General features: G+C 37.1%; 1 protein-coding gene across 13 annotated transcripts in view; it reads right to left on the bottom strand.

The window, feature by feature from the left end:
- Positions 1–26,558, bottom strand: part of ADGRL2 (adhesion G protein-coupled receptor L2) — a 271,291-nt gene that overhangs the window by 212,444 nt on the left and 32,289 nt on the right. For all 13 annotated transcript variants that reach the window (XM_033416623.2, XM_049709707.1, XM_049709710.1 and 10 more), the window contains exon 2: positions 177–218. The gene's annotated coding sequence lies outside the window, so the exon portion shown is untranslated. The remainder of the gene's footprint in view (positions 1–176; positions 219–26,558) is intronic.

Here is a 26,558-nt window from a genome sequence, read left to right on the forward strand (position 1 = left end):
TTTGGAATGCTTATAGAATTTGAATGCGGTATCCATTTATTTCAAGAGTATATGCTACCTTATAATTATCAGATCGTTCAATACATTTAGCAAATGATACTCCACTTTCATTATAACAATTCACTTTTCTTGTTTGTGTTCAGTACTATCAAATATAGAAAGAGCTCTTTACTTACCATTCGGGGAAAGATGAAATTTATCATTGTTCCATAAATACTCTGGAAAGCAAAGAAAATATTATTATTTATTATATCTCCATCCACAGGGATCCTAACTGCCAAATGTAATGCAACAGCACCAAAATAAAAATGAAGTAAATCTATTGCAGAAAACACAAATCAGTGTTCTAAGAATTCTTGAATGTGTATTACATGCCTTTGGACAGAGCTACTTTAGGATTAAACAACTGTTGTGATAAGTACTTTCAAAGTCAGGAATAAAACATTTTATTTTCCCCCCAAAATATTATTGGATTAAGAGAATACTGTCAAAAGTTTTTTTTTTTTCTTTCTCCCCTTTAGCTCAGTTGAATTTTTCATTGATAACAGATAGGACAGCTATACTTAAAACTCTTTAAGGAAAATTGAGGGGCATTTTACTTTCTTGAAGTCAGCATTAATGACAATTGCATCTATTTATATGCAAATACATTTCCTTTTTGGAATCTTGAACTGAAAATCTGATGTAGGAGCTGAAAACAGAATTAAGAGTCCAAGCTCTTATTTTTCCACACTAAATAAGTGATAATAAAGAGCTACATTTTTCCTTATTGTTTTCTGTTGATTAAAAACGGGTTTTAATTGCATCACATGGTAAGAATTCGAACAAATTTGTATTTTGAAAAGGTATATACGTTCTTAAATTTATTCTCTCCTTTAAATTTTTAAAATTAACATTGACTTTCACAATTAATAAGTAGTACAAAATAACCTTTCTTAGTGTCAATAGTTCTAATATATGTATACATATAGCTGATTCACTTCGTTGTACAGCAGAATAACACAACATTGTAAAGCAATTATACTCCTATAAAGATATTTAAAAAAAAAAAGGAACTTGTCAGGATGTAAGAAAATAGGCTTTTCTCATATCCTGATATATAATGTCATTACATATTGGTCATTTTCTGTTCCTTTATGTTTTTGTAAGAATCATAAACTTAATCTAGAGAAAAACACACAGAGTACATCTCCCTCTGCTAAAACTAGATGATAGCATAAATAACATATGCAGAAAAGGGATTTACTTTAATTTTTGGATAATGACATTTCAGATCCTTTGATTTTTTTTTCGAATAAAGTAATCCTGACTAAAAATTATAATGTGTTAGTGTCACTTGAAATCATTATTTCCAAGAAAGATGATGTTTCAGTAAATGAAAATTAGTGAAAATTTCAAATGACAAATACTGACAAAATTTACTGACTTTTCGCTGGAGGATAAAATTAAGATTTGAAAGGTGTCCTACTTAGTTTTTCACATAGAAAATATCTTATTTTTTAGACTTTTTTTTTTTTTTTTTTTTTCCGGTACGCGGGCCTCTCACTGTTGTGGCCTCTCCCATTGCAGAGCACAGGCTCCGGACGCGCAGGCTCAGCGGCCACGGCTCACAGGCCCAGCCGCTCCACGGCATGTGGGATCTTCCCGGACCGGGGCACGAACCCGTGTCCCCTGCATCGGCAGGCGGACTCTCAACCACTGGGCCACCAAGGAAGCCCTTTTTAGACATTTTTAATCTAAAGAAACGTTTGGGTAGTAAATGTGGAAGTCTGACATTCTGTAATAATTGAGGAATTCTCCCCACAAGCATAGTTTCTCCTAAGAAAGCTGTTTTTCATATTTAATTATAAATATTAATAATTTATTTAAATTTTTTTGTATTTATTGATTTTTAATGAAATATATTCAAGGGAAAATTTTAGACTTAGAAATACTTTATTGTGTGTAGTGCTTATTTCTGAAGAATTATTAATACAACTTTTGATATTATAGCTTATATTTATAATTACTAAACTGTTAAAAAAAAAAGTCAAAGTATTTTTAAGCATCAGCTCCTGAAGAGGGCAGCACGTTCTAGATATTATTGAATTTCAAGCTCAAATATGACAGCTTTGGCTTTAGTATACTTTTTTTTAAGAACTAGAGGGGGAAAAATGGATTTTTTTTTTTTATAGATGTCTACTCCCATGATACAATAAACCAGCAGAAATTCTAGGCAGCTGCAGACCAAGGTCAAAACTGTATTTGATTATTACAAAAGAACATTCAAATTAGACACCTAAAGCAATGTATTTAGAAAGGGAACAACAAAATACTAGTAAGGAGACTTTCCATGAGGAATGTGTTTTATCTTAATACTGCAGATAACTTTTCCTATTGGCAGTGCATTGACTGTCAAAACTACTAAAGGGGTTAGATTTAATTATCTCACTTCTTGCACATTTCATCTCAATTGCTATGGCAACATTCAGTTGCCTCAGCAGCAATGCACACTTTAATCAGATATTTCCTCCTCATTTCTCTATGAGCCAAAACTGTGTAGTCAAATTTACAACCAAGTCCTGATAAATCTGATAACACTTCTTACAATTTAATGGCAACTTGCCTCCACCCACACATATAAATATTTTCAGAGAGGTTTGTAACTATTGGACAAGTATAAGACTTGATAAGAACATACACTTGGACTTTCCTACTTCATTGATATTTCTTTGCTATTTCTGCCACTATTCTTTATTAGAAGTTATTTACAAATTCAAAACTCACTCCAGCAAGTCACTAACGTGGGTCACCTGACCTCAGTAGGAGAGCTGATGAGTAAACAACCTCCAACATTCAGATGTCAACCCTCCTCAAAAGCCTATTGAATTATTTACCTTTTATCTGAACATACTTTGAATTGGCACATCAAAGAGGCTTTTTCTATTTCTTGAAAGCAGGTAAAAGAAGGAAAGAAAATAATTCAAGACAAAGCAAAATCTGATATAGGAAGAAAACTGTAGGGTATCAGACTTAAATGGAGGGCCAAGCATGAAGAAAATTTGGTTAAGCTTCAGTAATGAAGCAATTTTAATGAGAAGTGAAAGCATGATGCATTAAATTGTTGATGTCACGTGGGTGAATATTAACCATCTACATTGCTGGACAAATCATCACTTTAGCGTTTTGCAAAAGACTAGAGAAACTTTTGTGGGCAGATAAGGAATATCCAAACTGTCTTCAAGTCCGATTTAAAGTGTTAGCTTATTATATTTTTATAAATGTTTGGAATTTTTTTAAATAGTAACTTTTAATTTGATACTGTATAATAAAAATTATTTTAAACTGTGATTAAGCAGCAAAGTAATCTAAGGTCTTCCTAACAATTTTAGTGGCTGCTATAAATTTGTATTTAGATAACAAACATTTTATCCTGAAGTTGTGATAGTTCTTTGGTGAGAAATTTTATACCCGTAGCTGACAGTAATATTTCAGCATCGTTTTTCAATCACCACTTTGTAGTGTCTAGTAAAATTTTCATTAATTGAGACCACCAAAAAGATGTTTTCTGTACCTGGTTCTACCAGTCCAACATTTTAATAGCAATTTCTAGATTGCATCTTATGTATTACAGACCACTAAATATAGCATTCAATCAAAACTTAACCAAACATAAAAAATATTCTGTAAAATACAAGTCATATATTTTGAACTTTGAGCTGATTATTAGCATATTATGTTCAAAATGTAGTTATTGAAAAGCTAACTTCTCATTAATGATGAAGTTTGGAAGCCGCATAACCTTAGGAATAGCTGAAGGAATAGATGTTTAAAAAGAGAAACCTATACAGGAGGGGAAGCATGAAACCTGTCTTCAAATATTTGAAAGTCTTATGTAAAGGAGACAGTGCGTGTCTTAGAAAGCTAAGACAAATGATACAAGTTCCAGAAAAGCAGATTCCAGCTCTCTATAAAGAAAAACTTAAAACAATTAGAATTACTTAAACAATGGCACAAACTATGAAGCCCCAAGTTCCTTGTCTAAGCATATTCCATGTACTGTTTGCATATGAACCCTTTATTTTCTGTTGCTTGATTCTGGGACAACGTTGTAAAAATGTGGTAGAAGCACTCCACAAATTTGGATCTGGGAGTTCAGATGAGTCTTAACGAATTTTTCAAGTACCAGTGCTTTATACTGGTACGGAAACCTAGCAATGGTCTGCAAACAGCATATTCAGCAAGGAGATAAACAGTTCTTAGTGAAGAGCTATCTAAAACCTCCAAGGAGACATGTAAATTGGTCCTAATTGGCATTCCTTCAAGAATCTCAGTAGATGGCAGGGATTGAATAGAGGTGAAGAATGAGTTCCCCTTTCAGTCTTGACTTGGCTCTTCTACCTGAAGCTGGGGTGCTGCCAGACAAGGTGTACACCACTGCCTATGTTAGACTTGTTCTCTGGATAAAAGGAAGATTTTCGCATTATTCTCAAACTCTATATTCACTTAAGAAATAATAATTGCTCAATTAAGGGTCCAGAGCTTTTTTTCTGTACCCAGAGAAACTAAAAGTTAAAGAGAGGGCTTCCCTGGTGGCGCAGTGGTTGAGAGTCTGCCTGCCGATGCAGGGGACATGGGTTCGTACCCCGGTCCGGGAGGATCCCACATGCCGCGGAGCGGCTGGGCCCGTGAGCCATGGCCGCTGAGCCTGCGCATCCGGAGCCTGTGCTCCGCAATGGGAGAGGCCACAGCAGTGGGAGGCCCGCGTACCGCAAAAAAAAAAAAAAAAAAAAGTTAAAGAGAAAATTGCACGCCACATGGGAATGCTCATTTTCAGCAAGATTGCTGAATAAGATAAAGTTGTAACCGATTTGAAGGTTATAAATATAAAGAAGTTGTTGATTCTTGAGTCAAAGTAATGTTTACTTTTTGTGTAATACTAGATCCCGTAAAGTTTTAGTTTATGTTAGTTGGAAATAGTCTTTTTACTTAGATTTTGAAATTTCCTTGTGTGATCCTCTCTTGAATCACTTTGAAGGAACCAAGGGGCTCACAAAGGTCTTGCGTAGTATGTAACCTTTATGTACTCCAGTGCTGTTGTTTAGAGCATGAGATCTTTTGAAGAATGGCTGTCTACTAGAAGCATCTCTTTCTATCTAAAGAGCTGATGAGTTGTTTTGCAGCACCAAGAAATGCTAACTTGTATTTTTACTCTCAAAGACTATGGGATGTTAGTACTTCATTAAGGATTTTATCTCCCTTGCCCCTCCGGGCCTCTGCAAATCAAATCTTTACATTATGTTGTTTAAAATTACACCTGCTGGGCTTCCCTGGTGGCGCAGTGGTTGAGAGTCCGCCTGCCGATGCAGGGGACACGGGTTCGTGCCCCGGTCCGGGAAGATCCTACATGCCGCGGAGCGGCTGGGCCCGTGAGCCATGGCCGCTGAGCAGCTGGGCCCGTGAGCCATGGCCGCTGAGCCTGCGCGTCCGGAGCCGGTGCTCTGCAACGGGAGAGGCCACAGCAGTGAGAGGCCCGCATACCGCAAAAACAACAAAAACAACAAAAAAATTACACCTGCTGAGATTGTGCTTGCAAATGGTCTTGAAACTTTTTTCCAAAATCCTCACCCGCAGAAGCTTTTACTAGCCAGTCCCATTTGGTTGGTTGTGCTCCAACCAGTCTCTGGTGAACACGAACATAAGTTACAGAGAAACAGAAATATTTCCATGGCACTCTGGAGGAACGTTTTGATCCAAAAGACACTACTAGTAAACCAAAGTGTCATTGCAAATTCATGAACATTTCCTTATGTCATGAGTAGCAGTAGAAGGAAAGGGCTTCATTTGTGCAATGGTTGTTCCATGTGTGCAAACAAGTATTTATTTAGTGCCTACCATGTCTGAAAGTTAAGGAGCCACGAAAAGACAAATAGGGGCTACTTTAAAATTCTGGTAGCAGAAACGAACACACCATTGTAAAGCAATTATACTCCAATAAAGATGTTAAAAAAAAATTATGGTATTTGTTGAATGAATGAAGAAAAATACATTGCTGGCCTAAAAAAACCTTACAATAATCTATAGGGTTCTGAATTTAAGATGAAACAAAGCACAATCTCTGTTTTGTCTCCCAGTTAAAATGTTAATCTATTTCATGCCACAGAAGCTTTTAATATATTTCAACATTTCTTCCTTCATTTAAGTAGATTTAACTGAGAAAAAGCACAAATCATATAGTTTTACCCAATATGGTCCTGCACCCCTACATCTACCAGCTTGCATTTCTTACCTGTGGAGTTTAAGGTATCTCTACTGAACCATTATTGCTCTGACTGTGAGCTTAATGAGGGCAGGGGAAATCTGCCTTTTTGTTTTCATTCTGGCCAGTGCAATAGTGCCTGGTAAACAATAATAAGCATTCAGAAAATGATTATTCAATGAATAATGTATGAATAGTAAGAGGAATGAAATGGCGTTGACCTAAATGCAAGAAGTATTCAGGAAGGTTAGTGTAGTTTGAAATGGTCTTAGTTGGACAGAAGATATGAGATTTTTTCACTGGGCCTTCAGGAATGGATGGGGTTTAAATAGCAGGTAGGAAGGAAATAAAGTATTTCTAGTAGAGTTAAGAACATGAGCAAAATTCAATTGCTTTGAATGCAGAGATATTAGTGAAAGGATTTAATCCTTCTTGATGGGACCATGGGTTGTATTATGGGTTAGTGATTTTGTTTGGTTTAGATTAATAGGTATTGTAGAGAAGTGCTTCTCAAATTTTAATTTGCATACCTGGGGATCTTGTTAAACTGTAGACTTTAATTTGTAGGTCTGGATTGAGGTGTGAGATTATCTATTTCTAACAAGTTCCCAGATGATGTTGGTGCTGGTGCTAGACCCTGAATTGCAAGACTGCAGAGGGTCCTTAAAGCTAGACAGTCATTTTGCACTTGATACAGCAGGCATTTGAGAACTACTCTACGTTTTCCCGCAGTTATGGCATGATGAAAACTGCATTTAGGAAGATAAGTATGTCAACCTCATGGAAAGTATGCTAACAAAGAGAGAATGTGGATATAGGAAAACTGGCTGGGAGGCTGTCTTACACTTTATCTGTGTATTTCACAGATTTGGTGCTCAGTTACCTGTTGATTGATTAGTTTGTGTGGACATGGTCAATTCAAAAGCCCTTTCTCAATGGAATAATTGTGGGCCCACTGACTTTTTGAAAACAAGTCAAATTTAGATAAAACACATGGGGAACCCATGAATGTTCTTCATCTCCTCCCCATCTGGAAAAACTGTATTTATTCTTTAAAAGACTTGAAATATTAGCTCTTCTGTTCTTCTCACATTATAAAATGTAATTATTCCCTCACAAGTATCTCTCAAACTCTGATCTTATTATATCATAATGATAATAATAATTAGTAATAGTAGTACAACTAGTGTTTTTTGAATGCTTATTAATAGCCCCAGGTAAATTGTTAAGTTTTATAATTAAATCCTTATAATAATGCTGTGAGGAATACTGCTATTATCATCCCTATTCTTACAGATTGAAAAAAAAAGAAAGAGTACTTGCATGCCCTAATATGGTGTCAGGTACATAACAATAAATAGATTTATTCAGAGAGCGATCAATCAAAATGTATTCTAAGAAATCACTGATTTATTTTATTTTTTAAACTTATTTATTTTTGGCTGCCTTGGGTCTTCATTGCTGTGCACGGGCTTCTCATTGTGGTGGGTGGCTTCTCTTGTTGCGGAGCATGGGCTCTAGGCTCATGGGCTTCAGTAGTTGTGGCACATGGGCTCAGTTGCTCTGTGGCATGTGGGATCTTCCCGGACCAGGGCTCAAACTCGTGTCCCCTGCATTGGCAGGCAGATTCTTAACCACTGTACCACCAGGGAAGTCCAAGAAATCACTGATTTCTTAACATAGCTTCTGTTTTTGCATGATATCTTTGTCTTTGTTCCTTGATCTCCAATAATTGTGATAATGGTTAGAACTAGTGACTGTTTCCTATGTTCCAGGTACTACTTTAAGCAATTTACATGTGTTGTCTCTTTCAAAGCTCATAATAATCCTAGGACTTGGGTGTTATTATTACTCTCATTTTACATATGAAGAAAATGAGGTATAAAGAGGTTAAATAATTTGTCTAAATTTCCGTAACTATAGAGCAGGAGATTTGTATTTTGAACGCATTATAGTATGTTATTGACTTTAGCCTAACTTGTCCTTAGTAACATGGAATTCTGAGTGTTTTCTTAAATGAATACCATAAATTTCTTCAAATGATAATATTTGTGAAAAGTTAATTTTCTCCCAAATTAAGAAAGAGTCCATGAAGTCCAAGAAGCCTTGTTATTATTTCTTGGCTTCTGTCGGCACACCACCATGCCTGACGAAAAGGAACTCCCTGAAGCTGGCATCCATTTAGCATGGGGCAAAATCTTTTCGATAAAATGCCAGCAAATCTCAGATAACCTGGGCCCCACATACTTCTCACCTCTCCAGTCATATTCCAGCCCCCTTATACCACAACTCAATTCCACAGAAGAATAAAGAATATTTCTCAAAATAGGGAAAGGCGTATTCAAAAGGTAGTCTCCTTTACATTTTTTTTCCTTTGGGGAAAGATAGCCAGCTTCTGTGATCCCTTGCTAGTAATAAAAATAATAATGACAATCTTCCAGATAGTTTAAATGTGCAGATATGGTAATAATTATTACTTGTTTGACCAGCTAAACTAGAGATCAAACACAAGTAAAACATTTCATTTTATTCCACTACATGAGGGTAATGTTCTAATCTAAATATTTAATATTTAAATTATAGACAAATTTGATATTACGATGTCATAGTTTTTGTTTTTGTTTTTGTTTTTGTTTTTTTTCGGTACGCGGGCCTCTCACTGTTGTGGCCTCTCCCGTTGCGGAGCCCAGGCTCCGGAGGCGCAGGCTCAGCAGCCATGGCTCACGGGTCCAGCCGCTCCGCGGCACGTGGGATCCTCCCGGACCGGGGCACGAACCAGTGTGCCCTGCATTGGCAGGCGGACTCTCAACCACTGTGCCACCAGGGAAGGCCCGATGTCATAGTTTTTGAAATTATGTACTTTCATATATTGTTTTAATGAAAAGTATCCAATATTCCTGTAGTATCCTATCAGTTGGCACATTACTTGTTATGTTAATATTGATCTCATGATTAAGGGGATCATTGTAAAATTGCTCTTTTTTTCCTTTTTTTTACAACTATATTATTTATTTATTTATATCAGTATGGACTTGTGGATATACATTTTACCCAGAGGGATATAATCTGCTGTTACTATTAGTCAGTTTGATTTTCAAGTAGTCTCAGATACAGTCATCATGATCCCCATTAACCTGACTTCTTTTTTGACATGTCCCTGGTGTCGTGTGAGTAACTTCCATACTTTTGGCATAATAAGATAACCAAGGTTTGGGAGGAGGGTGTGCAGAGGTGCCCATTGTTTTGGGTGTGTCATTGTTCTCAGGATCTGGAACCAAGGAACTATATGTATGAAAAAAATCATCTATTTATATAGCTATCTCTACATGTATGTACACATATTAACATCTCTATTTACCTCTGTGTCTATGAAACTTCAGGAGTTCACACTGATATCTCCATTCCAAACCAACGCCACAGAATCCAATGCAGTTTCTCTCTTTTCATATCTGTGACTACTTCCTGCAACAATGAAAACCCTATCTCCCGATTATCCTTAACATAGTTACTTATTTGATCAATCTCTGTGTGTAACCAATATCCTATTGCTGCTAAACACACCCTCCACCCTCCTCACCCTTCCTGAGCCACAATACTGCTCTTTAGGCTGCAGAGGCTCTCCTCGTCCACACTCCCTACGGATGCTTATCTTCTTTGTCCCCACACAATTTAGGCCTAAATTGCTCAGGAAAAAAAGGGAAGGAAAGAGAATAAAAAAGGCAAGGGGAAAGGAATATGAAAAAGAAGAAGAGACTTGAGAACTTGAAATACTTTTAGCCTGCTTGTCTGCTGCGTGGATTCTAATGCTGCTGCATATTACAGACTTAACTGAAAAGTTTTCTTTCTATTTGAGAAACTAAAAACAAAATAATAAGCCCACTTTAACTAACTAGGCTTCACATATTTGGCAAATATTTATTAAGTGCCTGCTCTGTGCCAGTATAACAAATTTTAGTAAAAACCCAATTAGCTGCAGTTCTCAATTAATCAATATATTTCACTTACTTGCCTTTCAGGGAAATTGACCAATTATAAGAAATCACATCCAAACTGAAGATTTATTCAAAACAGGGTCAGTTATGAAGTCAGTATGGATTTTACTGTAACTCCCATGACATATACTATACTATATAATAATAAATGATATTCAGAATTATGGTTCTAAAAAAGAATATGAAGCTCAATCATAATCAAAATATTGCCATGGTCACTATAGAGATTTTAGAAATCTTTTCAACAAATATAGTTAGCTTTATTCACTTCACTACGAAATTATATTTCTCAAACAACGAATTTCTAGTTTATTTATTCACTTGAGTATTTGCATTGCATTGAGTATGAAGCATCTATATGTATCAGGCACATTTTAAGAAAATAAAAATCGATCAAACTTTCTGTTCTCATGGAGCTTACTATCTAGTGCAGGGAAAAAAGACAACAAATAGGCATATGTTGTATGCCAGCTTATTATAAATGCTGAGAAGAAAAATAAGATGATAAAACAGAGTATGAATGAGTGGAGGTAATGGTAGGTGAGCTGTCTTAGACAGATGGTTAGTTTTTTTGTCATTCATTTGTCATTTTATCCAATGAGATTATCTTTCTCAGGATGAGAAATATATTATTTGCATATTTGTTGGCTGGTTTTCTTTAAGTTTGGGTCAAATTTATAGTGAACTCTTAGCTTCATCTAAATCATTTTGTAAAAATTAGAAAATATCAAACAAGATGGCAAATTGGGAAGGTAGAAGGGAAAGAAAGACTTAGTTGAGGAAGCAGTTCAAGTGGACTTTTAAATTGAAAAAGAAACTTTCTGGGAATTCCCTGGTGGTCCAGTGGTTAGGACTCCACACTTGCACTGCTGAGGGTGAAGGTAAAATCCCTGGTTGCGGAACTAAGATCCTGCAAGCTGTGCAGCCAAAAAAAAAAAAAAAAAGAAAAAGAAACTTTCTTATATTGCTTAGGTTTTCTACATGAGTTACAATATCTTCATAATTTTTAAAAATTATTTTTATTAAAAAAATGTCATAGTGGGGGCTTCCCTGGTGGCACAGTGGATAAGAATCTGCCTGCCAATGCAGGGGAGATGGGTTCGAGCCCTGGTCCAGGAAGATCCCACATGCTGCGGAGCAACTAAGCCCATTGACCACAGCTACTGAGCCTGCGCTCTAGAGTCCATGAGCCACAACTACTGAGCCTGTGCACCACAACTACTGAAGCCCGTGTGCCTAGAGCCCGTGTTCTGCAACAAGAGAAGCCACCGCCATGAGAAGCCCTCACACCACAACGAAGAGTAGCCCCCGCTCGCTGCAACTAGAGGAAAGCCTGCGTGCAGCAACAAAGACCCAATGCAGCCAAAAATAAAATAAATAAATTAAAAACAAAGATGATTATCTCTAAAAAAAAAAGTCATAGTAGCTGAATTATACTTCAGTCTGCTGATAGACCTCATGTGTCCTTGAACAAGAATGAACAGAAAATGAAGCAATTGAAATAGACAAAATCTATAAATCTTCCTATTGTTCATTAGCCACTTTCCAGATAAATATTTCAGTAACTCCCACAAATAGTGACTCAATTTTAATCATTTAGGTTGTGGATATGGTCCAAAAGTCTTCTATTATTCCCAAGCAAAAACCGGCATTTTATTTCTTACCTCAATAGGTATATGTCTACTCTAATAATACCATTATACATTTAAAGAACTGATATTTTCAATTAAGAGGAAAGAAAAGTAAGAAAATGAATGTGGTTGAATTCTAAGATAGATTAGTAAACAGAAGTCAGTAGTATCCATATGTAAAGAAAGAGCGTTGGACAAGGGAATTTGAGTTCTGGATTGAACGCTCCCTCATACTTGTGAAACTTGGGGAAAATCACTCCTACTCTCTTATCTCTAGTCTTCTCTTTGGTAAAATGAAGGTGATGTTAGCTTCTGTCTAAAGTCACCACTTAGAAATAAGATCCTAGAATTAAAACAAACAAAAAACCCAATAAAAAATATACTGGTTCTATGTATTTCTACATACACACTTTCTCTCTCACTACATATGTATTATTAAAGGAAAAATTGTTTTTTCAGTCAAATAAGATAATATGTTGATACTCAATTATTAAAATTCCTTTTCAGTAAGATTACTGTTCTATTCCTTTCAATCCTTTCAAAAATTACAGTAATCCTTTCAAATGACTACATTTGAGGAAAAAGAAAGGGTGGGAGAAAGACCTACAGTATGTTTTTCTCTTGATCTTTATTTTTTGATAGTGTTCACAAAATATGACTCCATCTTTTTTTCTATGACTACATCTTAATGATTTAGATTTCACACATGTTCAAAAATATTTTATGGGAAAATATCCTGGTACATTCTACATTATTTCTCAAATAAATAATATTTAAAGTACAAGTTTGAATTAGTTTACTTATTCTTGAAGATAACGGTAGCCAAAAATAGCTACTATACTATTTAAATTATTGGCAAGAGAATCCAATAATAAGGCTTATTAACTATAATAATATCTTGACTTTTATATAGTACATTTATTCACAGTGGAGAACACTTTACACAATATGCATATCATTTTCTAGTTCATTCTCAAGGGCACTTTATAAAATATAGGTTAAATAGTTTTTAAAATATTTGTTTATTTCACTCATTTTGCTTTCATAATATTTAGTATCCTATACTTTCAATTTAATAAATTATTCCTTTTTAATACATACCAATGTTAATATTATACACATATACTTGCAAAGGCACAATGTCCACTGGCAAGGAGCATACAACTGGCATTTTAAAAATCAAAATCAAAACGAAAAACTTTCCACATAATAATCAAAATATACAAACAAAAACTCTGAACTTTCATTTTATTTATCCCTGTGCATTATATTATTATATAATAAATTGTATTTTAATTTATTTCTTTTTAACCAAACAGTACTGAATCCATTGAAAAATCTCCTCTGACATGACATGCTTTTATATCCTTCTCTGAATTGATGAGCATAGGAATACTTATTCTTTTGGCCTCAAGCCATTTTATAAGGTAAACAAAGTTACATGAGGTTTTATTAAAACCTCAAATACGGGGCTTCCCTGGTGGCGCAGTGGTTGAGCGTCCGCCTGCCGATGTAGGGGATGCGGGTTCGTGCCCCGGTCCGGGAAGATCCCGCATGCCGCGGAGCGGCTGGGCCCGTGAGCCATGGCCGCTGAGCCTGCGCGTCCGGAGCCTGTGCTCCGCAACTAGAGAGGCCACAACAGTGAGAGGCCCGCGTACCGCAAAAAAAACCCTCAAACACAAAACTAGCCAACCACCACGTGGATGACAAATTTGAATGGGAGGGAAAAGCAGCTCAAAGGCTTTGCAAGCTGGCTGATAAAATATATAAACACTGAGCAGCCTAGAAACCACAGGACAAAGCTACCATTTTCTCCCCTTATAAATCCATAAATACTATTTATGTATTTTCACATAAATTTAAATTCAAAGGTGGAACACTATTATCTTTCACAGGACTATTGTCAGGGTGAACTGAGATCATATTCACTGAGTGTGTACTAAGAGCTGGGCTCTATTTTATTTTATATCTTTTAAGAGATTAAAAAAAAATTTTTTTTAATTTATTTATTTTTGGCCGCGTTGGGTTTTCATTGCTGAGCGTGGGCTGTCTCTAGTTGTGGTGAGCAGGGGCTGCTCTTCGTTGCGGTGTGCACACTTCTCATTGCGGTGGCTTATTTTGTTGTGGCCCGTGGGCTTCAGTAGTTGTGACACGTGGGCTCAGTAATTGTGGCTCGCAGGCTCTAGAGCGCAGGCTCATTAGTTGTGGCGCACGAGCTTAGTTGCTCCACAGCATGTGGGATCTTCCTGGACCAGGGCTCGAACCCGTGTCCCCTGCATTGGCAGGGGGATTCTTAACCACTGCGGCCACCAGGGGAATCCCTGGGCTCTATTTTAGTTGTATCTACCCATTTAATCTTCACAACCATGCTGTAACTATTAGAATAAACCATATGAAATTGACATTTCTGTAGGTGAAAAACTGTTGAATTTCAACCTAATACTATTGTTTCTCTCATCTTACAAATGAGGAAACTGGGGAACAGAGAGGTTAAGTAACTTGCTTAAGGAGAATCACTGTTTTTCCCATCTTACAATTGAGGAAGCTGAAGCTCAAGAAAGAATAAGTGACTTTCCCAAAGATACACAGCTATCTACTTCTCAGAGAGATAGATCAAGAGAGACTATATCTGGGCTTCCCTGGTGGCGCAGTGGTTGAGACTCAGCCTGCCGATGCAGGGAACATGGGTTCGTGCCCCGGTCCGGGAAGATCTCACATGCCGCGGAGCGGCTGGGCCCGTGAGCCGTGGCTGCTGAGCCTGCGCGTCCGGAGCCTGTGCTCCGCAACGGAAGAGGCCACAACAGTGAGAGGCCCGCGTACCACAAAAAAAAAAAAAAAAAAAAAAAGAGACTATATCTGCCTATGCACTTTGTAAATTTTATATTGTTAAAAAAGTTAAACTCTTTTTATTCTTAATATTATGAAGTCTTCTTAGCTTCACAATGGGTCTTTAATAACCCAAAGGGAATGCTGCATCTAGTTATCAAGACAAAAGCCTTTTGTACTTATCAGCTTCTGAGATGCTTCCCCTTTGAACTGACAAGGTGAGCTGCAGTTACCCATCTCCGGCTTTTTCTGTTATCAACTCAATGCTTAATGATCGTTAAGGTACTGGAGTACTTTGGTTTCTCAAATTAATTCCTATGCTGTCCTTGAAACAAGTGAGGTGCAAGGGTTATTGGGGATAACATTAAAAAAATTTATGAAACATTATCATCTCAAGTAACATACAGATAATCTTCAAACATAATTTCATGTGATTTAATTTGAGCTGGAATCGGGGGAAAGTATATACAACAGAAGAAAGAGGAACATAAACAGGGACATCTGGTTGTTGCATTTGCTCTTCTGCTCTATTTTCACCAATGTCTCAGACACTGCCTTGCCATAAGTTAGGCACTTCGAGACATTATCTTTGAGCAGCATTTTGTTCACTGCAATAAGGCTGGGAGAGAGACCATCTTCAGCCCTGGAATAGAGAATACTAAGATCTTTCTTTGCTCCTTTGAGTGTGCTGCCTTTCCAATGAAGTACTTAACTACTATTGCTGGTTTCTTTGTAAACATTTCACTTACAAGAGTAATATTTTATCTTTATGGTTCTCTTGGACACAGACGATACAGTGGTTACCAGGGCCTGGCTCAGGTGTCAACCTGTGTTTGAAGCCAGACTTAACCTGTATTTGAAATTTCTACTGCTTAACTACCTGTGTGACTTTGGGCAAGCTGCTTCACAACTCTATTCATCAGTTTCTCATTTATAAAATGGGGATTATATTAGTTCCTACCTTATACAATTTAGAAGTATTTTAAATGAGACGATGTGAGGAGTGTTTAGAACATTGCCAAACATGCCGAGTATTTTAATGGATATTGATTCCTCATGAAATTTTGAGCATATCTTAATTTAACATTTAGAAACACAAGTGCTTTCATGTGTTCATAGAATGCTTAAACACTCATCAGGAATTTAGGCTAATTACCTTAAGAACTGATTCATCACACTGTTTACAATTTTCTTATTCCCACTTTATTTTCTACATATATCTCTAACTTTTCACTTCTAACATTTACATACTATCTCAGTTTTCCCAGAATAAATACACTTCACACCAGTTACATCTATCCTCATCCTTTCCTTTCCTTCAATGTTGTAATGCATTTCATTGTTTCTCCTTATCACTTTTTGATAACTGCTGTATTACCAAAATAGGTATCAGTTACTAACAGAGTAGCTATGGTTCATCACCTAAAATTAAAGGAGATGAACTAGAGAAACATACAAAAACCAGTTAAGATCTACTCATTACTACATATCCGTGGCTACAACAACAAAAATTGCATATGGATGTTACACATGGTAACAGAGATCTTTGTACTAGAAAAAACGTGAAATGTGAGTTGTAAGTCACAGTAGGTTAATAGAAGACTATTAGCTCTGATTTTTTTCTTTTTCTTATAGAACCTTTTAATTACTGCATTTCTAATGTACTTCTCTTTGCCAGTAGTTCTCTTTTTTTATTTTTCTAATAATGGTTCCTAAGGTACATCCTATAAATTACCCCTTTCTTTTCCCTCTCCCTCTTCTCTTTAAAAAATTCTGGGAAAGAGAGAGAAAAAGTGAACTGTAATTTTAAGTAACTCCTTTGGATTAGTTCATGGTGTCTTTAAAAAAAAAAAAAAAAAAATCTCTGTCATTAGCACTGTGCTTTCCTGCCCCCATTCTTACACATGTCAATGTATCAGCTGCAGCCATTGCTGCCGGCCTGCCATTTTTTCTATTAAGGCACCAACTCTAGACAAACAAGCCCTCTCCATTCATTCCCTACATTCTTTACTTCTTTAACTTGTTCTAATTCCATGTTTCTTCTAAGGACCCTCAATTTCAAAACCCTTCATTAGGCTGGTCAAAAGTACTTCAATCTTTCTGTTTCCTTTTACTCTGCAAAAGGCTAGCTTTCTCCTCAGACCCATTTGTTCAGTTTTGTCTCTTAACTCCCTTAACTCTTACATCACTCTTCTGCAAGGACAGTGGCTTTTTACTTATTTATTTATTTTAAAAATTCTCTAAGCCCTGTTCCTCTTTTCTTTAATATGCTCCTGGAAATCTCACCTCTAGATTAAGTAGAAGAGATAAGTGTTACTACTCAACTTGCTAAACAACTTAAAAGATGACTTTAGGTCTTAACATTTGACAAAGTGGCAAGAAATCACAATTCAGAAATCCTTGGAAAAGCAATTACTTGGGGACAGAAAAGAAAAAAAAAAAAAAATCTCGGTAACAGTGCCTCCAGGGCAAATAATTAAGTATAAGAAGAATAAAATGTTTTCTTGTAACGATAAAGACATTCATTCATTTATTCATTCATTCATACCATAAATAACCCTGATCCCCTACTATTCTAGGGCTATAATAATAATAATGATCCTAACAATAAAATATCTTCTTCCTGGAGTGTTCATTTTTTGAAATGTTATTTTTTGTTGCATTCTTTGCTTCCATTCTTAACTCTTCACATGAAGCTATTCAAAGTCAAAAGGTACAAACAAGACATCAAGCACTTGATTTTAAGTGTTGAATTCAATGCCATCTCTCTCAAAATCTTCAACCAGTGTAGTTTAAAGTATGATAATAAAGGGATGGATATAAAAAGTGAAATGTTTTCATCTCTCTTTTCCCTCCCTGACTTTTTCTACTAGTAGAAGAAAGTGTAAGTGTTTGGCAATATGAAGAAGAGAGAGAGAGCAATATATTGGATAGCAAATCTTTAGTGAGTGAAGTTGTTTATGACTCCTAAGGAAACTGCATTTAAATAGCTAATTATGATTCATATGATTTTACAGATTTGGTTTGAAACTATCTTTTTTATGCTCAATGAACTAGGTAGCTAGGTAGGGAACATATTATTCCCAGTTTAAAAGAGAAAAAAAAGTTAAAAAAATTGCACAGCTAGGAGACAAGGGCGGGATTGAGGCTAAAACATAGGCTTCCCAAATCCTGGCCCAATTTTTTTTTTCCATTATAATACATACATCTGTCTTTTAAAAATGCATATGCTAATGTAAACCCACGGCAGTGAAACTTCAGTCTTTTGTCAAACAAACAGTAAAATATACACCACATTCATAGTTAGCTTATGTTTTATATATTTCACAGATAATAAGATATTTGAAAACAAATTAAATTTTTATCAAAATCCTTGGCAACGTTTGCACTTTCCTTTTGTGTGTTCAATTTTTTGATAAAATTTTAATATATATATTTTATATTACAGTAGCAAAAGAGCATGTATACTTTGATTTCAAAGTGAAGTGAATTTTGAAATTCTGAGGCATGGCTCTGACATCAAAGATATTCAAATAATCACCACACTGATAACACTAACTTGATTGAATATTGCAGTCCTCTTGGTTAGAAATATTTAAAAGTTGTCTTCAGTTGATTTCTCTTACTTAGAAAAATATAGCTTCTAAGGGGAATTCAGTCAGGGGCTATTAGTGTGTTAGCTTTTAGAGAAAAAGTAGATAGCTTGTGTAAAATTCACATGTACCTTTAAATTTTAAGAGCAAAAGATCCCAAGACTTGTAAGAAGTAAAGGTAGTACTCAATGACATTTAATTGACTATATCCAATTATTATGTTCTGCTTATGATGAGTATGATCATTACTATGTTAAAGTTGATCTCAGGATATGGATCTTGAAATGCAAAACCTACATCTCCCTGAACTAAGTGTCCCAATGGTTAGCACTCAAAATGCTAAAGTATACTGCCCAAAATGTTTGTCTTCTAAAGGTGAGTCTAAATTCCAAGGAAATCATAAGATTATTTTTTGGTTTTTTTTTTCCCCTTATAATATATCTTTCTTTATCACTGGTTCCTTTTTTTTCCATTTCCTGTGTCTGTTTTGACTTCATTCTTCAACTTCACTTCACTCTAATTTTCTTTACCCTTATTCTAGAACCAGTCACTTTTCTTAGAATTCTCTTGTACCATCTTCACCTGAAATGAGCCTCTATCCTATAGTACACAAAAGGGTGCGAGACTACTCAGTGTACTGAAAACATAATGCTCTGGCTTATATATTTTTTCCATATGAAGCCTTTCTTTCTGTGGTAATAAAAACCTTTAACCATGTCCTCCATTCTGTTCTATAAGCCATCACCCTGCTTTTCCACACTCAACTTGCAGGTTTTGACCCTCCTTCTCTATTACTTTCTTTGAGATCTGAACGTTGTTCATCCCTTTTGCTATATTGCATGCCTTTCTCCTCTCAAAAGCCTCCTACTTCTGTTCATAGCAGCTGATCCTCTGGATATCTCATCTAGGGAGGGCATGTAGAGAAGAATGCCCACCAAATGGTTTAACTTTCAACTACTAAATGTGAATGTTGACTAGAGCTCCTAGTGGTAAGTCTGTATAGTACAGACAGTAAGCACTATGGGGGCTCAAAAGCTTTGAGTCATGTCCCTGTGTTTGTCTGGACTCTGTATCTGTGTCTGAATAACCATGTGCTTGTCTCAACCTTGTTAGGATTATTCAATGCAATCATTCAGGCCAAAAGGTATTAAAATTGTAACAGAAATATTGCCAAGCCTAGTGTTTGACTTAGCTTCACAAAAATAACAAAAATTAAAAGTTGGTTTTAAGTTATACTGTGTTAATGGCTACTACTCGGGGCTCAAAAATAACTTGCCACGTCGACATGGCTACTAAACACACTAGAAATCCTATTCAAGGGTGTCGGAAACTCACTGTGCTTTGTCTTGATTAAAATAAACCTTAAAGTAGATATGCATCCAGTAGTACTATGTACTCAGTAGGCATTTAATAAACACTCAAAATAATGAGAATTTTGTCAGAATTATTTGGAGGAAAAATGCAAAGAGTGACTACATTCTTTTCTTTAAAGTGACTTCACCTTAAGAGTTCCCCTGTTGAGAAGCACTATAACCTGGTTGAGCTTTTCTTGGTATGTTGAGTAGAGCAGCGGTGCCCAAACTTTTTGTCACCAGGGACCAGTTTCGTGGAAGACAATTTTTCCACAGATAGGGGGTGGGGTGGGGGGATGGTTCAGGAGGTAATGCCAGCAATGGGGAGCGGCAGTTTATGAAGCTTCACTGGCTCACCCGCCACTCACCTCCTGCTGTGTGGCCCGGTTCCTAACAGGCTGCGGACCGGTACCGGTCCACGGCCCGGGGGGTTGGGGACCCCTGGAGTAGAGAGAGTCTTAGCTTGATATTCTAGGACTTCTGATGAAGTTTGTTCTGTTTACCTGCTTTATTTATCCATCAGTAGTTACCAATCACCTCTAACAGGTTAGGCTCATTTCCTACTTTTCTCTGCCTCCCATAGGGCAGGGCTGGGGTAGAGAAGAGATTAGTTCACATTATGTCCTAATATAAACAGATAATAAGACTTTACCCTGGTTCTTTCTCACTTCTCCAGGTCAGGGCATTTTTTGAGTGAACTGATGATTTTGTGTCTTAAGTTAGAGGAAATGGGTTGATTCTCTATCAAACCATTAATAACTTATTGAGCACTAGTTATATGCCAGGACTAATTGTAGATGGTTACTTGAATGATTTCATATTTAGCCTCCCAACACATCTATCCCCTTTTCACAGAAACTGAGGCACCCATCAGTTAAAATAATTTGCCTAAGGTCTTGCAGCAAGTGGTGGAGCCAGGGATGGATTTGCACCCTGCAATTTTACTGGAGAGACTGCACTCTCAACAAGTAAGTTTGCCCTAGAATAACTGAGTTAATTAATTCAACTCGTTGTGTGAGGTTGTGGTTTTGTTTTGTTTTCTGTCTGCTAGGCTTGCTTCACTGGATTGGTTCACACTGAATAGATTGCCTTGTCTACAGTTGCCAGCACAAAAGGTCTTTTTGTGAAGCTCTTTCTCTTGGCCTGATTATTCCAAAAGCAAAAGCACCAGCATTATCAGGAGGGCACTAAGCCACTGGTGTCTGGGGCAGCAGGCATAGAGAAGCACCCGGTGGAATGAGTGACAGCAGAAGTAGCCCAAGTCCTGCCAGTTGGAGCCCTATAACCAGGTTAAATTGTTGTGAAGATAGAATCTAGAGAAATGATCACTTAGGTCACTAGTTTAAAGATCCCAGGTAAACAGCACAGAGTTCAGGGCCTAAGGTGAAGCCAAGACAACACAAAGAAAATGAGGTCAGAAACACAGGTGTTGGAATGCCAGAATGCATCAGGAAAACAGGGGTAGAAAAATCACAGCACGTTTAGTCTCACTATGTAGAATGGGGAAAGGTCAAACTGCTAGATGAGTAACAGAAAGAAGAGTATCCCACTGCACTTGGTGGGTCTCTTCTGCAGCTCACCCTAACTGCCGTGTGCCTAGCCTGCCTACGTTTTCTGTAAGGTCCTGACAGTGGACACCATGAGTATAATCAGTTTCAGCTTTAGGTACCTAAACTGGTGGAGCTACCACTGGACTTTTGTGGAAAGGTTTCATTTGCCACTCTGTTGTTTGATTAGCCTTCCCTGTGTTGGGCTGTCCCTATTGAGGGAGAATCCCATTGAGACTGAAGAGCTTCTGTGATCTGTCTTAGCAGACTGTTTCAAATGTTGAACTCTAACCTGGGTTTCAGTTTGTTCTCAAGTCTTTAGTTATATCCAGTGTATCAAGGGATAGTTTGATAATTTCAACAATAATATTTTATGGGGTTATGGAATTTGGACATCTTCTAGTTTTTGCAGCTATAAATAAAGATAAACATTATTTAAATTTTTTTCTGTTGTTTTTCTTCAGTTTTATTGAGATATAATTGACATATAGCACTGTATAAGTTTAAGGTGTACAGCATAATGATTTGACTTATATGAATCATGAAGTGATTATCACAATAAGTTTAGTGAACATCAGTCACTTCATATAGATAAAAAATTACAGAAATAGAAAAACAATTTTTTTCTTGTGATGAGAACTCTTAGGATTTACTCTCTTAAAACTCTCATATGTAGGGCTTCCCTGGTGGCTCAGTGGTTGAGAGTCCGCCTGCTGATGCGGGGGACATGGGTTCGTGCCCCGGTCCGGGAAGATCCCACGTGCCGCAGAGCGGCTGGGCGCGTGAGCCATGGCCGCTGAGCCTGCGCGCCCGGAGCCTGTGCTCCGCAACGGGAGAGGCCACAACAGTGAGAGGCCCCGCACCGCAAAAAACAAACAAACAAACAAACAAAAAAAACCTTTCATATGTAACATAGAGCAGTGTTAATTATATTTATCATGTTGTACATTGGATCCTTAGTATTTATTTATCTTATAACTGGATGTTTGTACATTTTGACCGCCTTCATCTCATTCCCCTTCCCCTACCCTCCACCTCTGGTAATCACAATTCTGATCTTTTTTCCTATGAGTTTGTTTTTTTGAATACAGTAGACATACAACATTGTTAGTTCCTGGTATAAAACATAGTGATTTGGTACTTCTATACGTTTCAAAATGATCACCATGTTAAGTCCAGTTACGATATGTCACCATAGAAGGATATTACATAGTTATTGACTATATTTCTCACATTGTACATTTCATACCTGTGATAGTTACTTTGCAACTGGAAGTCTGTACCTCTTAATCTCCTTCACTTTTTTCTTTCCTCTCCCCGTGTCCTTCCCCTCTGGAAATTACCTGTTTGTTTTCTGTATCTATAACTCTGTTTTTGTTTTGTTATATTTGTTTGTTTTGTTTTTTAGATTCCACATATAAGTGAAACCATATAGTATTTGTCTTCCTCTGTCTTATTTCACTTAGCAATAATACCCTCTAGGTCCATCTAAATGTTGCAAAAGGCAAGAACTTGGGTTGTTTCTTTGCTACTGTAAATAATGCTGCAATAAACAGAGAGGTGCATGTATCTTTTCTATTTAGTGTTTTTGTTTTCTTCATATAAATACCCAAGAGTGGGTATTTATATAACTATAAATAAATACAGATATACATTGTTTTAATTTTAAAGGCCAGACCCAAAAGGTTCTACTTTCTCAGGATGGCTCTAGAAGTTCCATGGCTAGTATCCTACTGGGTGTTTAGTGAACTTCTACTTGTGCACTCAGATCATGTTGACAGTATTATAGTCTCTTGAGGAGATGGAAAATAAATGTATTCCCTGAGCTTGAAGTACATAAATATATGAAAATATCTAAGCTATAGAAATATTTCTTCTTTCATAGTTCAGACTTATATGTTAGAAAAACTGGGCTCCATCAACACGACAAAATTATCAGTTGGAACTTTGGTGAGGAGTTGAGATTGAGGGAGTCTTTCTAGAGCTACAAATGGGGAAGAGGAAAACCTTATAAATGGATGGGGCAAGAATGCTCACATAAAACTCCACCGGCTGTCTCTATTCCTTATCTGCTTGTCCTCAGTGACCACTTATTCTCTGTTCTTATACTCACAGTCCAGAACAATAAAGAAGCAACCAGGAATCAGATTGCAGTTACTAGGTACAGAGATCTGAATCTAAGGCAAAACCAAGCTTGCAAACTGAATATGACACTTTAGACCCATGTCAAGAAAGAACACATTCCTGCCCGACAATGAAATTACTGTAGGAGAGATTGGGTTTAGCAGAGCCTTGAGGAAAGAAATAAATCATAGGAACCCCAACTGATATAGGATAGTTAGAAGAGAAGGGTAATCTTATCCCTTTGCCTTAGTGATGGGATGATGCTGGGGCAAAACATTCCCTATAATATCAAGGACAAATACCTCTTCTATCTGCCTCTTGCTCTTCTCTATAAGTACCTCCATGAATCACTGCCTAAGCTCAATAAATTGAGCACCTTCAGCACAAAATCTCTAATTCATTATTGCTCCAAGATACTCGTATCTACCAGTTCCATGCAGCATAGTGGAATGACCACAATATGTAGTCAAACTGATAGTTTGAATCCTGACTTTGATATTTGCTATCTGTGCCTCCTGGGGAAGTTTAGTTAGACCCCTTTAAACCTCAGTTTCTCACTTCAAAATGGGCCAAATGTTACCTATCTCACATGGATGATTAGAGGATTTCTGAGATAATATATACCTAGTATATCACCTTGCACCTGGAAGTCATCAGTGCATGGGAGCTGTGTTTATTATTTCCCTGTACGAATACCTGTATTCATTTCTTAAGGCTGCTGCAAAATATAATCACAAATAGGTGGCTTAAAATAACAGAAATTTATTCTCTCACAGTTCTGGAGGTGAGAAGTCCAAAATCAAGCTGTCAGCAGGGTTGGTGTCTTCTAGAGACTCAGGGAGAATCTGCCCCATGCTTCTCTCCTAGCTTCCGAGGCTGCTAGCAATCTTTGGTGCTCCTTGACTTGCAGACACATGTCTGCAATGTCTTCACATTGCCTTCCTCTCTGGGTCTCTGTATGTTTTCTCCTTTTCTGTTACTTATAGGGACACCCATCATTGGATTTAGTGCCCACTCTAATTCAGGATGATCTCCTCTAGGGATCTTTACATTAATTATATCTATAAGGATCCTTATTCCAAAAAAGTTCACATTCAGAGGTTCCAAGTGGACATATCTATTGGGGGGACAGTGTTCAACCCACTACAAAACATGTCATTAGCTGAATTGTCACCCCCTCAAAATTCATATGTGATGCCCTAACCCTCAACATCTCCAAATGTGACTGTACTTGGAAATAGGGCCTTCCAAGAGGTAATTAAATTAAAATGAGGCCATTAGTATGAGCCCTAATTTAGTCTGACTTGTATTTTTATAAGAAGAGGTAATTTGAACACAGAGAGAAACACCAGGTATGCACAGGGGAAAGGACAGATTGTGTGAGGGCACAGTGAAAAGGTGGCCATCTGCTATCCAAGGAGAGAGATCTCAGTAGAAACCAAACCTGCTGACACCTTGATCTTGGACTTCCAGCCTCCAGAACTGTGAGAAAATAAATTTCTGCTGTTTAAGCTACCAAGTCTGTGGTATTTTGCTATGGCCACACTAACAGACTAATACAACACACAAAATTAATGACTGGCTTGTTTTATTTAGTGTCTTTTTTTAGGTGTCCAGCAGCTTATACACGGAATCTGATTCCTTACAGTGCAGTTATGAACACTGTGTTTGCCTTGGCCTTATAATGTGAGGGGAGTTCACTTTCGCTCCTACTCTGATACTACTTAGTACACCAGGCAGTGTCACCTTACTGACCTTCTATTTGATTTCATAGTTAAATTTAGTGAAATATAGTGAATATAGTCAAGTTCCTGAAAACTGAAATTCTATAGTATCTCAGACCATCATAATGAATATTATGGTTATTGTGAAATCTAGAAGGTACAAAGGATTTAGATTAAAGAGTACTAGAAGTTTCTTTGAAATAAAAGCCCAGGAAATTCCCTGGTGGTCCAGTGCTTGAGACTCCGCACTTCCATTGCAGGAGGCCCAGGTTCAATCCCTGGTTGAGGAACTAGGTCCCGCAAGCCGTGTAGAGTGGCCAAAAAAAATTCTTGTAATCTACCTTTTCCTTTTGTAAGTTAAATGTAAAAAAAATCTGGTTAATTGAAAAATTTGGCTAATAAAGTAAAATAAAATTCCTAAGATATATACATGATATTCTATTCCATTTCAACTTAAGAGCCATTTTACTTGCACGTTAAGTCACCTATTCTACCATATTCCACTAGCAAATTCTAAAAGTTAGGCTTCATTAGAATGAAGCATTGTATCTTTTAATTTATGGGCTTCAAAAAATCCTAAACTCCTAAGTGTCATCTTTTTAAACTAGCTTATGATTAGCACGCCTGTTATTACAGTTCATCGTTTTATTGCTTTTGTAAAGAGCTCTGGGATTTTTATGAAGGTGCTATGCTTATAGTATATTTTTAATCACCATTTCACTTATTGTTGTATTTGTCAGTAAAAACAGCACATCTGGGCTTCCTGGTGGCGCAGTGGTTGAGAGTCTGCCTGCCGATGCGGGGGACGCGGGTTCGTGCCCCGGTCCGGGAGGATCCCACATGCCGCGGAGCGGCTGGGCCCGTGAGCCATGGCCGCTGAGCCTGCGCGTCTGGAGCCTGTGCTCCACAACAGGAGAGGCCACAACAGTGAGAGGCCCGCGTACCGCAAAAAAAAAAAAAAAGCACATCTGTGAGCCTATGCTGGCATTCAGATAATACACATAAACAACTAGCAGGAAATATTAGTAATGATACTGGCAAACTCCAAGGCAGAAAGCAAGAATGACAGAGTTAAAGAATCATATAGTTCTCTCAACCTTTTCTCTGACAAGTATAATTTCAAGTATTTTTATTGTTGAGATATTCTCTGATGTATTTCTTATGACTGGCATACCTAGAGATTTTAGGGCAATACATCAATTAGTGCTCAGGGGTGGATCTCCCATTGTTCTCTCTTAACAATAGTTGGCAGCAGGTAACATCCCTTTTCTCTGTGTCTACTCTAACCTGCTCCAAGGTCAAGATAATAAATATGTGATCCACCACCCAGCTGCCTTTGAAAATATATGGATTTCTCACAGTTACTGTAATCTACATGTTCCTTTACTATGTTAACAGAATAAATAGGTTACTGAGAAAAACAAGGGAAATGGCTAGTGATACTGTAGTCTTTATGGCTAACACGTGAGCATTGGAACAATACTTGATAGTATCATGATTCAACTGCCTTGAACAGATTGTGTTGATCTAG

Source organism: Orcinus orca, chromosome 1 (genome assembly GCF_937001465.1).
Source record: "Orcinus orca chromosome 1, mOrcOrc1.1, whole genome shotgun sequence".
In the NCBI taxonomy this organism is placed as follows: Eukaryota; Metazoa; Chordata; class Mammalia; order Artiodactyla; family Delphinidae; genus Orcinus; species Orcinus orca.